The sequence below is a fragment of the Equus caballus genome, chromosome 9 (genome assembly GCF_041296265.1).
Source record: "Equus caballus isolate H_3958 breed thoroughbred chromosome 9, TB-T2T, whole genome shotgun sequence".
NCBI lineage: Eukaryota > Metazoa > Chordata > Mammalia > Perissodactyla > Equidae > Equus > Equus caballus.
Window position 1 is genome coordinate 55,795,055 of NC_091692.1, and position 14,349 is coordinate 55,809,403.

The window sequence follows — 14,349 nt, forward strand, 5'->3', positions numbered from 1 at the left end:
ATGACATCACAGGGTGCTGTTTTTTAGAAAACCGTGTACGAGGAGCTCAAATGTCTTTTTAACCCCGGAAGCTCCTTTTTGTGATGGAAAAAGTCTACAGTTTACATGAGACTTGCATGGTTTGACTTGAAACAAACTATTTTTCCTAGAATGTTATTTGCACTTAAGAATGTCTAACTGGGACCTCTTTAAGTGCTAAGGCCGCACATTAATTATCTTCGGAACTACAGTGAGAGAAATTAAGTATTTTTCCCACTGAAGAGAGCTCTATGGAGTTTGATTTGCTGAAGGTAGTGTTCTGAAATTCTGGCATCCAGAATTGACCAACGCTAGTGTGTATCAATTCTGTGTGGGTTTATTTGGGCATTGTTTATTAATTTTTTCTCTTGTAGGTGATTTTCCTTCATGGATTGGGAGATACAGGGTAGGTACCATTATTTTTAATAACAGTAATGAAATGGGGTCATGCAACTCTACTTACATGATCAAAGGTTTAATGTTAATGAACTCTAGGATTGTATGAAAAAAGATTGCTAGTGATATTTCTTACAGTCCAGTAATATGATAGAATCTTTTCTTTTTTAAAAACCTCCAGAATTTCCTCTCATCATCGTGAATTCGTCATTTTTCAACTCCTGTTTCTGGAACGTATTAAAATTGCAAACGCCTCCTTGAGTTGCTGTGGGCATTGGATACCAGAGATGGGTGGAATGTTTGTAGAGAGTGTGCAACTGAGAGCTTTCCGGAGGAGTTAAAATTTCAGGGCAAGTTGAGGAGAACAACTGGTTGATTTTGATAAGAGCAATAATCGCAATGTGAGGTATACGGCATTCTGAATGAAAGCTTAATTATGCCCTTAAGAGAAAAAATCAGTTCAAGGGTCGGGGAGGCAACTCAAAGATTTATTTGGCAGTTTATCAAACACATTTTGTTGTGCTAACTTGAGATGTACAATTTATCTTTCAGTCAGGCTTTTCCTATATTGTGAAGTGTTTGTTTTTAATTTAAATTGTGATTATCTGTTTGAAACTTAGGTAAAACTGTAACAAAATTGCAGAATTAGAGGAAAACTGAAGATAAACAAATTTTGAGTAGGTGGTCAAATAAACTATTAAATAAACTATTAAATCTTCTTTATAAGGGTGTGTTGGGCTAGATTAATTCTTCAAAGTGATTCCTGATATTCTTTTATGCCCTTTAAGTAGAGGTACATGACAACACGGAAAAGACTGTAGGACTCTTTCTGGCAATGAGGTAGTCCTATGAAAATGATAGACTTATATTTTACTATTTATTTTCCTGAACAGGTTTAGAGAAGCTCTCTTTTATAATCAAACCCTTCTTGATACTGAGAGCCGGGGAGGAACTTGCTACCCTGTCACTTGCCCAATAAAGAGAGCTTCTAGGCCTGAAGAATCAGTCCAAGAAAAAAAACTTCAGTGTAGAAAGCTTCTCTGTGGGCCCCCATTTTGACATATTCTGTAGACTGAAGTTAAGAGTGAAAATGAACAATGTGAGATTAAAAATACCAAGAGCATCCAGGACATCTTGACCGAGAATTAAGTTTACATACAAAATTAGCTGGCCAGCCCCATGGCCGATTGGTTAAGTTCACGTGCTCCGCTCCGGTGACTCAGGGTTCACCGGTTCCGATCCTGGGCGCAGACCTGCACGCTGCTCATCAAGCCATTCTGTGGCAGCATCCCACGTGGAAGAACTAGAATGACTTACAACAATTCAGGCGTGAGGAGGGGAGAAGTCCTAAGGCTCTGACATTCATACCGTGTCCCTGGTTCCATTCTAAGCTAGGAAATGCTAACTCTTATGAGGTTCATGTAGAAGAGTGAGCTTCGGGTCTTTTCTCTCAAAATTCTATGACGAGACTAACCAAAGGTGGGAATTCTAATGAGGGAACTTGGCTGAACTTTAGGCTTTGAACACTGAATCTAGGATATCGCTGAGAGTGTAAGTACATGAAGTGGATTAAGTGACGGAGTGATGGCCATAGTGAAGATTAACTGGGCTCCGAAATAGGAGAGAAATCACTGAACACGAGGCTCAACTTATGTCCTATCTACGGAAAGCCCATTAAGGGAAGATCAATTTTAGAAAATGTTAAAGAACAACCAGGTTTAAATTTAGTACCAATACTGAATACTCATTGATTTTAAAGAAAAATATATATGCATATGCTATAATGCTAGTACCCCATTTTAAATAGAAAAATTACCATACCTGACTCACCTTCTCTTCACTGAAAGAGAAATTACTAATCTTAAAAATGAAACTGTCTAATTGCCATTATATTTACATTTCTCTACATTTTATCGGTGCCAAAACATTTAAAATATATCCTTCTAGAAAATAAATATACTACAGAAGATAAAACTAGTTGAAAACACAACCATGTAACGTTTTAAGGCACTGCATTCCATTAGACAGAACCCAAAGTGAACTGAGTACAAAGACACAATGTGAAGTTTATACGTGAGACTCTTCCCTTCTCTCCGATTTTGGACTCCAGTGTTAATCTACATGAAGTCAGCTCCCTAGCTACACAAAACATAACTTCTCAGGATTTATTTGAATTGTTATAAGCAGGTAATTAAGTAAACTAAAAGAAGTCTAACTGAAAATTCAATGTGCAAGTAAGCCGAGATACACTTGATAAGGATTCCATATGCTAATGGCCTTGGTGCCACGCCAGCTCTTTCCTCTGAAGTTCTCAGATTTCATCAATCTTTGTGGACTGGCAGCTCAGCAGCTCCCTCACCTTCACTGAGCCACAAACACGTCTGGGCCATCTGTGTCCTGAAGACAGGGGAGGACATATCAGCATTTCCCCTTCCCCAGGAATTCAGTTGACATTCTTTAGTAAAATACACAAAAGAACAGATTGCGCTTCATCTATAGGGCAATTTCACATTTCGCAAAGCTGTATGGTGCACAAATCTCATCCATACACATCTGAGGTCGTCAATTCATCATCTCATTATAGCAAGAAAGAACAAACATTCAACAAATATATATTGAGTGCCTAGCATACGAAAGGAAGGACACTGATATGAACCCATTCTTTGCCCTCATATTCTATTAGAAGCCATGTGACATATACGCAAAGGAACTCACACAAGGCCAAATAGGATCACGTGTGTGATACACACCAAGATCTAGAGCAGTATAATAAGCAAGAGATCCTACTCCCAAGTAGAATAGCTGGCTAAAATAGTAGAAATGTTATTTCAGCTAAACCTTGAAGAAACTAAAACCGTTTTTGTCTTCTGTTGAAGAAGCAGATAGGAAGAGTTAAACATCTCAAGTAGAAGGAAGGGATTAGGCAAAGCCAAAAACACACACAGTGAGTGTGCAAGGCCGTGAGCAGTCCAGACAGCGACAGCACTGGCTGTCTACTGCACAGCAACTTAAAACAAAGGCAAATGACCAGCCCGGACCAGACCACAGAAGGCTCTGACTTCAAAGCTGGGATTTATCCAGTAGCGTCAGTGGGGAGTCACCAAAACACAGCACCGCTTAAGGAAGGTTAATTTTTCAGTACACAGGACATAGTATAGGTCGAGAAAGCCTCGAGACAGAAAAAGTACATTCTAATAGTTTAACTGATAAAGCCCAGAACTAGAATGATGTCAGTAAGCGGGAGTGCAAGGTGATTTAATAAGTATCTTAAAGTGATCTAGAAAAGTATCTTATAGTGATCTACAGAAGATGAAACAGAAATGAGGAAATTTATGCAAATATAAATTAAAAGGAAAAATCTTCATCAGAAAGCTCATTCGAACAAGTACCTTGTAACCAACGGAGACAGGGGATGGGGTCTTTCTTAAAGAAGAATTCAAAAATCACCCAATTGGGACGGACAGTTTAAGGGCTCATTCTTCTGGAGACAGATTTCGTTTACTCATTCAACAAACACTTATTGCAAGCCTACTGTGTACCAGAAAGCATCGTTAATTCCCTCAAGAACAAAGCAAACAACAGAACAAGCAGGGGATTCACTGTTGGCCCTTAAGAAAGGCATCATCTCTGTCCTCTCTGAAAGAACTGGGACTTGTTCCACTGGAGAAAGAAAATGAGCCTCGAATTTCTTCCCATAGTCAGGTTTCAAGACTCACAAGACATAGCAGGTGTTCAGACTACAATAATGAGATATGTTATTCCCAAATCTTAAAGCACATGCTGCCTATGCAAATTCAACAACATCCAACTCCACAAAGATTTTCAAATATGCAATTCCACTTAGACTATCAACTCTTATCCAAATTCTCAACTAGCTGTTCCTTGACTAAAAAGTTACCTGTAACTTGATCTTCAGTGTTACCCATAAAAAATTATTAGCCCAGCAAGAAACTCCCAAAAGAAAGTCCCCGCTCTGACTGAAACAGTCTCTGCTGTGGTTTAAAAAGAAGAAAAAAAAAACACACTTGCAAGAAAGAAATCGAAACACTCCAATACTCTTTAAGAACAAGAACAAAACAAATCAATAGCAGCCCTCTGATGACACCTGGTGGCCGCTTCTCACAGGAAGTTTCTTTCAGCATTTTAAAGAAATTATTCCAGGAAACGTTAACAGTTCTCAACCACTTCACATGCTATCTTGACTATGGGCAGCACACATGAAGTCTCTCCCCTCATTTCCCTCCTTTTTGTTCCAGTTTTCACTTATTTTGTTCCAGTCTTCACTTCTCTTTTCATCTCTTCTCTCTTTTCTAACCAGTAGACATTAAGGCAGCTTGAGCTTGCTTTCTGTCTCTTTCTCACACCCTCTCTCACTCACTCACACACACACACACACACACACTCACACTCACAGACATCCTCTCTCACTGGTACAAGGCCACCCACACAGGAAACCACCTTCTCCCTGCCTCCGTCCCACGCCATCTCACCCTTCACCCCTCCTAGACTTACCCAAATTAGTGGTGCAAGCAGTGTGCAGTTAGCACGTGTTGGCACCAGGCCCATGGTAAAGTCACAACAGGGGATAGTGTGCAGCATGGCTGGCGTGCACACACGTGCATTTATAAAAGCTCCCAATGCTCTTTTGCCCTTTCCCTTTGAGGAGGTCAAAAAAGGACGAACTCCAGAAGTTGTGGAGATCCTACAGCACAGTCTCCTCCTGGAAGGGCAAGGTAGGACACGTAAGACTTCCTACAAGCCTATTGCGAGCTGAGCAAGACAGGAATAAACGGAAATTAGCGGACTGCTCAGATCTCTTTCTTAATCTACCATTTTCAATTGGACCTTTTATCGAAAGTATATGTCTTATACGATTACCTGATTTAATAAAGTACCACCAAGTCCATATATAGTCTGTTCAGGAGAAAACTGTAGTATTCGTTGTCGTTACAAAACACCATGTGCATAACCTAAGGGGAACCAAAGGGAGCTGTGCTTTATGTAATCCTCCTCTCACCACACTCTCCCATCAGAAACATCACTTTGTAACAGAGACCACAAAATAAAGTATCTGATCCTACAAAGAAAGAAATCACTCTTCTATGAAAATGCTAACAGTCACAAGTTGAATAACTTCTTCCATGACAAAAGAGTAAAATTTAACACCCTAAAAACCATTTATTGGTAACATCAGAAGCAATTTTACCACAAATGGATGTGTAACATAGTTGTTTATTCACAATGGGATCAGCTCCTGAACACTCGGGTCCAGCCAAACCCACCTCCATCAACGTGCCAGGGACAGGCTGCATTGCATTCCTAAGGGTAAGTCTGTTAACTCTACCTTCCCCCACTAGGAAAATGCCTGTGGCGATTCAGAATGAGTCCACAAATTCTCTGACACTCCCTTCAAAAGGTGGAGCCTAATTCCCTCCCCTTGGTGTGGGCTGGCCTTGGTGACCAAGTGCTTGCAAGGGACAGAAAACAGTGGCAGTGAGGGTTTTCGGCTCTGGAGACACAGTCACAGAGGTGCCGGTATCCTGCTTGCCCCCTCTCTTGATCACTCCGCCCAGGGAAGTGGGGGACCTGTCGCAAGAACACTTCTGCAGCCTGTGCACATGGAGGCCCAGGGGGCAAGGAACCGAAGCCTCCTACCAAGAGCCAAAGAGGAACTGGGGCCTCCTGCCAACAGCCATGGGAGTGAGCTGCCTGGAGAGCAGCTCCTCCAGCCCCAGGCAAGCCTTCAGATGATTGCAGCCCCTACAAAATCCTGACTGCAGCCACGACCAACTGGGTAATGAGCCTACTCCACACCCTGACCCACAGAAACTGGGGGATAATAAATGCTTATTTGCTTTAAGCCACTAAGTTCTGACATAATTTGTTACACATCGGTAGATAACTAATATAATGCCCTCTCTCTCCTTTGCACCTTGGCAAGAGTAGATAGGGCTCAAGTTCACCCCTCGTTTGTATATATTTTACATAGATTTCCTTTCCTATACCCTCCAACCTTTAACAAGAATGTTCTATACTATCACAATAGTATTAAGGTACACGGGAGGAGGTCCACGAAGTATACTGGTTGAAGAGAAGAATTCCCATCAAACTTCTGAAAGATTTCAAAACTTAATAAACTGACATTTACATTTATGCCTCTCCCACTACCAAAACCAGACTTGACACGGCTTACAATGAAAAACTGGGATACTAAAATCAAGAATTATTAAAGAGCTAACTAACAAAGACATGAGGTAGAGAGTTTCAAATTTAGATTTGTATGGAATAAAAGAAATGTCTTCATGTTTCCTGAAAAACCTCATTTTGGATGAAGGCATTCATTCTTATTGGCCCCTAGAATCATTTATAGCAAACAACTTGCCTCAAAGATAACAGCAGCCATGAGTTCCTGTCCAGCTAAGCTCAGAAATGTTAGCAACCTCTATTTCTACTCTTCCCCAAACCTGATGGGGCAGCCCATGCAGTAAACACCTATACAGCCACATGCCACTGGGGCTGAATGAGTCACAATCCTTTTGGCCACACAGAATACAAAACTTCCTCACCCTCACCTAGCAGGAGGCATTCAAACTTCGGAGATGTAGGGGCCTCTGGTCACAGGACTCACATCTGATTAAGTTCCACCTCCAAAGCATCTCACATGCCATGTCTAGCCTACTTCTAAAAATAACCTTCCCCAGCCAGAGTCCAAGGACAAACCCAAGACAAGCTAGAACTATGTGCTCTTAAGCCCAAATGGTCAGAGTAAATAAAACTATCGACAGAGAGAAAAAAATTCGCACTCAAGTCAGAAGAGAATACTGTTCCTATTCCAGGGGATACCCATGTTCTGTTTCAAATACCTAATTTGATTCTGCCTGCAAGTTAAAAATTAGAATATTTGCTTAGTGCTTAAGTTAGAGCTAAAACAATCATTAAAAAGCCATACTAATAGGGATCAAGCCATGGTGACTGTAACAGAATAAACAGACCTCACCCCTTTCATTATCAAAGAGTCTCCCCTTCCCAACACTACTCGTGAGGATGTAGTAACAGCAACATAACGTGACAAGTCATGGGACAAAAATAAACTGTAACATTAGCCCAGTTTTCTTACTTGGCTGTTTCTTTTATTAAAATGTTCCTACACTTCAAGTACTATTTTCCAAATACATTAAATTGATCCAGTAATAAAGTCAATTTTATGGCGATCTTAACCACCTCTGACAAAGCTATCTTGTGTAGTAGGAAAGATTTTACACAAAAAGTTAAAATCCAATATATCTCCTTTCAAAATGTATTTTTAAAATTAATGCTTTGTTAATATTTCCATCTAATTGTTTTGATTTTTCTCAAAAGGAAGAAAATTCTTATTGGAACAGGAAAACAGCATAAAAAAAGGAAAATTCTATGAGTAAAACAGAAAATGAAAAATTTCAATGCCATTAAAAGCAGACACACACGATCATTCGTGTCGTATGCCATTTGAAAAGGTTGTTTTATCATCAATGTAACTAATCACAATGAAACCATCTCTTACAACTAAAGACATTATAACGAATTTTCTTCACAGCTACAGAGAGACGGGATTTGCTGTTTCACATCAAATAGAACAGGCTACATAAATTCTTCTTCCTATTTATTGTAAAATATAATTTCATCTATAACATCAGTCATGAAATATTAAAACAAACAACAGACTTTATATCCTTTTCTTAATTTAGTTTGAACGGTCTATTCGCTCAAAAAGGGGGGAGGTTTGCAATCACACACATCTCTAGACTCTTTCACCATCTCAGCAGGTTCTCTCTATAAACGTTATGCCATTCATTCGAGAATGCTATCATTTTTCTGTAACTTTCCTGATCCCCTTTTCCTTAGTTTTCACCTAGCAAAACTGCATTTCCATTTTCAAGTTTTCCCTCTAAATTCTCCTTCTGAATTCCATTTTGCTGCTTTTCACTAAAGCTCTGTCAGTGTCTCTCACATCTCACTGTCAATTAATTGTTCTAAGTGAGAAAAGGGCAAAAAATCTCCAAAGTTTAAACGATTGTTCTTTGACTATTTTAACATACTCCTGTTTTAACTGATCTAACACAAATTACAAAATTAACTCATCTGAAGTTCTATCACTTTTCCTTTATTTACCTTGCCTGCTTTTACTATCCTGCCTGCTGGTATAGGGTGTTAATGATTCAAATCATAAAAAATGGGTAAAGGAAGTCAGGAGCGAAAACAGGACTATATATGAAGTTAGACTCTTCAAAAGGAAAACCAAAAAGACTAAGTTTCAATGTGCTCACTGTCTATAGTGTATAAGACTCATCTACAAAGTTCTGGAACACCTGAAATAAGCAACTTGCTTTTCAACTTTAAACACAGATGTTTTAGAACAAATTTAAAGTATTAATTTATACACCAAGGGACAAACTTACCAAAATGACGGAAGAAGTTAACATTTAAATTATATATAAATCCAATGGTTTAGGCAAATTCTAGAACTTTAAAACCATTTGAGAGGGGAGAGAAGCAGCACGTGGGTACTTCCTCAGCTACCAAGGATCGCCAGGGCACCCCTCCAACAAAGTACTCTTTCCTGCTGACACTGATAGGAAATGTCCCCAGGACAACATCTTACATACTCTCAAGTGAACAAAAAGATATGGGCAAATAAAAGGAGAAGAAGAGGAAAATGCGAAAAACTTCCCTACTGGAATTCTTTCCTCAATACCTGAAATTTAAGTCACTAATCTAACAACGCTTCCCCGGGGCCGGTCAAGCCTCATTATCTTCTTCACCCTCGGATCACGGGATTATCAAATTCTTTCTCTACCACAAGTATCAGTATTTTCCAAGATTTTTGTATCTTAATGTCACGGTCATTAGCACTTCCTTAGGCCCATTCCTCACTAACTTTAGAAGCACATCCTGCTTAACACTGTTCAAAAATTATTTAAATACACTGTTTTCGTTGTCCCTCAGTCACAAACAAATGTAGATATTAATCAAATAGAATACTAATCTGTGATAGGAAAAAGCTGTAACCAAAGCCCTGTTAGACACAGTACGTCCGCTAGTTCCTGTGACTGCATCTATTTCTATTAGAATTTTATGGATTAAGCACTGAAGATCCTAAAAAATAATATTCATTATGTGAACAGCATTTCCCAGGTATGATAGAAATATCACTAGTGGCGTTTAAAATAAAGTTATCTACCACATGTTGGGATTTTTAAATAAGTATGTATTATTCAAATAGATATTAGGAAAAAATAACACACCAACCTATGACTCCACATGTATTACTTCTTATGACAATGCTAAGTTTAAAAAGAAAAAAGTGAGAAAGGGGCCGGCCCTGTGGTGTAGTGGTTAAGTTCGGCACACTCCACTTCAGTGGCCCAGGTTCGTGGGTTCGGGTCCCAGGTGCAGACCTACACCACTCATCGGCCATGCTGTGGCAGCATCCCACATGCAAAATAGAGGAAGACTGGCACAGATGTTAGCTCAGGGAGAATCTTCCTCAAGCAAAAAAAGGAAGCTTGGCAACAGACGTTACCAAACAAACAGAACAACAAACAAAAAACAAGAGTGAGATAAAATGCTGTGGTATAAAACACAGCAAAAACAATGAAGGAGTAGGGAAATGACTTAAGTTTGGAAAATGCCACATCATACATACCTTATACATTTGCTAATTTTTCAATTATGTAAATTCTAGGAAATCAATAAAAACTAATAATTCTTAGCCCTAAGATCATTATTAAACGAGAGTGCTCTGAAGATCAGTCTCTCCTCCACTGCTGGCAACCTTCACAGTTGGCATCACAAATCCTCAATCACCAGTTTTCACATGAGTAGTAGCCTCCTTCAGATTACACCTCTAAGAAAGTACTGCAGCCTAATAAAACGTCCCAACTCTGTCACATCACACGTCTACATTCTGAGGAACAGATAACAGAATTATACACGTGGAGAAGGAAAACTGCAGAATACTAATTTTCTACATACTCAGAACCTGCCTTTCCTTTGAGATTTGGATACAGTGGCTAGAATCCATCTAACAAGAAGATAATGCCCTAATACCATACTGGTATAAAACGTGCACTTACAACTGGCCAAAGCACAACAGAAGTCTCTCTCTCGCTCTGGTAAACTTCCACGGCAGGTGTTCCTGGTCAGCAGGCGGTCTGTTGCAGGCCGACTCAGGGATCCTGGCTCCTTCCATCTTGCAGCTCTGCCCTGGAGCTTCCTCGTTCCCTGCATTCAGCTGACTGAAGAAAGCAAGCCTGGAAGCAGCAGACTCTTGATGAAGTATCATCGAGACGTGCTCTGAGACAATTCTCCATGTCCCAACCAGCTCTGCTTCCATCTGCTGACCTTTGACTTTCAGTATCTGGTCAGACATAACTAACAGTAGTCTTGCAATCTTGACTCAAAAGCAGTGTTGGGACCCAGGGCAGACTGCCCCCAAAATATGCTACAATGGCACACTGATTATTTTGACTTAGTTATTTGAGAAGCAGCTGATGCAAAAATTGCACTTTGACCCTTTCCATTTCCCCCTGAAAGCAGCAAACGAATCTCCCATGTGAAAAACAGCTTCCTCACGAGGCTGACCCAACGGCATAAGGGTTAAGTTGGCGTGCTCTGCTTCGGCGGCCCAGGGTTTGCAGGTCCGGATCCCAGGGCGGACCTAGCACCGCTCATCAAGCCACACTGCAGCGTCATCCCACATAAAACAGAGGAAGGTTGGCACAGATGATAGCTCAGGAACAATCTTCCTCAAGCAAAAAGGGTGGGGCTGGGAGGGGGTGGAATTCAGGGCGGAGAGGCCTGTATAAACACACCTTGTTACTTTTTTACTAATTTACCACCACAAGTCCAAACTCTGCTTAGATTGCTTACTAATGAAGCACCCAAACCTAAGTATCTTTGTCCTGTCAAATCCTCACAAATTTAGTGTTTCTGTGTGTAAAAAGTATAAAAGCTGCCTGCTTTGGTCACTTCTGAGCGTTAATTTTATGATCTCCCACGTGTACGCATTACATTCGAGTTTTCTCTTTAATCTGTCTTGTGTTCATTTTACTATGAGGCCAGCCACAAGAACTCAAGAGGAATAAGGGGGAAATTTCCCCCTCCCGGACAGGGGCATCTACCACTTCCACTCATACCTGCTTCGCCGCAAGGGAATATGAAAAGTGAAACCTGGAGCTGTAGAACTGTATCTTATGGAAGGACAGAACTGATTTAGATGGACAGCTAGCCATCTCTGCCACATACCAATGGCCAAAAATTATCATATCGCTTGTCACTCTACCATTAATGAAGGCTTTTCGAGACCTTCGACAACCTTTTCTGAGAAATGCAACTGTCCCTGGAAGAGCATGCCTGGACTTACTACCTCCACGTCTGTAACACAAGGGAACCACAGACAATACCAATCATTTATCAGTTTAGCTAATCAGCCAAACATGAATCCCTTGGTCCCACCCATGGAGAGATCCTGATTAAGAGAGTCTGGGGTAAGGACAAGGATCTGTAGTTTCAGAGAGCTCCCTGAGTGATTCTGATGAGCCAGATTTGGGACCCCATGGAGTAAAGTCCCTTCTAACTTCAAAAAAGAAATAATATAAACCTAACATATATTTACTAGACAGAGAGCTGAAGTGTGGAGAAGAGGGGAAAAAAGGAGAAGAAAGGTGAATCAGGAAGGAGAGTAAACAAAGTGCACTCAATAGGGATGTCAACAATCTGTCATGCAAAATGACTCTGAGGAATGTCACTTTTAGCAAACACTGCCTCCACCTCCCACCCTGAAATCCTAGGGTGTTAAACACCACCCATATGGAAAACCAGATTACAGACCCTGAAGATTCTTAATGAAAACCATTTGGTCTCATTTTTTGAAAGACTATAATTCCTACTACCTCTCCTCGAATGATCTAAATTGTCTAAGCTATTTGTAAAAGTAGATTACCACCTTAGTTTAAATTCTAATGGTTTTATAGTTATATGAACTTCTATAACTGTGATTTCTCATTCTAGAATAATTGATCCAATAATACGCATCAAATTCTGGTCCGGAATCCACGATCAGCAGAAATCACAAGTGAATTACACACTTTGAAAGAAGTGGTTTGTTGCTTGCTCTAGGTTTAAAACACAAAGTTTCCATTATCCTTAGTAACTGACAAGCATGCTGGGCTTTGGCTACATTTGATGATTACACTGCTATTATTCCAAATGCATCAAACAATAAATATCTTTTTCCTATTAGGCTTCCTATTACCTTACTTGCTTTTATTTAAAACTTTTTGTGTTTTTGTTTAAAGGGGGGAAAAGCATATAAGAGAAAATAAAAGAGAAATAGGAACATGAAACACATTGAAAAGCACTGGCAATTAAGACTGAGATTATCCAGCTTCAGCAAAATGCATCTGAAACTAGAAGAGCTGAAGTACTTAAAATTTGTTTTAAGAAGCCTATGTTCGGATCTCCAACAAGCACTACATGTGTCTCAAATGCAGACATCCCTGCTATGGAAGGACTCTCCTGGCTGTCAGCTTAGTAAGGGGCTGACTCTGCTGGAAAGCATGACATTACACAATTACAAATGCTTGACAGTTCATGTGGTTTAGACAATTTGAGCACTCTGAATTGAATACCAAACAAAAACAGTAGTGCTATTTGGTTTCATATCATTTGACTTATGGCTTCTGGAACATCTTTTAATTTTTTCTGTATTTGTTAATTTTAAGGAGTGACTGTCATACTACGGTGGCTTAAAATAAAGTTTACAATATAACCAATGTGTATCTAAGAAATAGTCCTCATAATATGAGATAATCATGATACAAAAACAATTATCAAAGGCTAGAAAACAATAGGCAAAGGGAGAGTCCCCAAAAGTGCCCTTTTTAGCAACCAAACTGCCTAAGCAAAGAAGTAAGATTTCCCAAATCCTATGGTGTGATCTTACCAATTTCTAATGAACTGGAAGATGCAATCCTTAAAACTAAAAACAAAATGCAATTACTTTTCTGCTTTAGGGACTCAGCATCTGCTAGAATGACACTCATATACGCTGGTTTAGAAACAAACCTACTAAGATAAAGAAAGCAACTTCAAAAATGCGGGTATATACAGCCTTCCCTCTCCACAGTCTTCCACACTCCCATTCCTATTTTGACTTTTCCTTTTTGTCTCGAAACTCCAACACTCTCAGGCATAACAGACTTGTCTGGCTGTCCTCTCCCTCTGACCAGGTCTGACAGAGTGTTAGGAGTCAGCCAGCCTCTACCGTTTTCACCTCTGTATCCACACACACCTTTCCTCCCCTAGGAAACAGGAGTCGTGGTACCAACCCCCAAATGCTCACTGTGAGGCTCAATCCTCAGTTAACTGAGGATAAACTCAGTACGTAATGTCCTTAGACCAGTGTTTGGCACCTGGCAAGTGCTCAGCAAGTATTAACCATCATCATCATCAAAAACAATCTTCTGTTTGATATCCCTACTGCTGAAAGTACTTTCAGACCATAATGCTGCCAGAACATATCTTCTCCACCATCACCCCCACCAGATCTTTTTCATACAAACTGAATAGTCCCTGTGTAGACAGACTTCGCAAAAAGAAAAGACATAAGTGTATGTTTTTTAAAAATTTGGCAGGTACAAAAAATAATTTGAATATGTGCGAGGCACTAAGCATAACATAAGAAAACCCCGAGTACAGATCACAGTTTAAGAAAATTAAATTCAGGGGGCCAGCCCCATGACCAAGCAGTTAAAATTCTGCACACTCAGCTTCAGGAGCCTGGGTTCACAGCTTCGCATCCCAGATACAAACCTACTCCACTCATCAGCCATGCTGTGGAGGCATCCCACACACAAAACAGAGGGAGACAGGCAACAGATGTTAGCTCAAGACGAG

General features: G+C 40.1%; 1 long non-coding RNA gene across 1 annotated transcript; it reads right to left on the reverse strand.

The window, feature by feature from the left end:
• Window positions 1–2,565: 2,565 nt before the first annotated feature.
• Window positions 2,566–5,134, reverse strand: LOC138915597 (uncharacterized). The gene is made up of 2 exons (XR_011421626.1): window positions 4,927–5,134; window positions 2,566–2,811 (listed from the first exon to the last, which is right to left on the reverse strand). It is a non-coding gene; the product is annotated as an uncharacterized lncRNA (long non-coding RNA).
• Window positions 5,135–14,349: the final 9,215 nt, after the last annotated feature.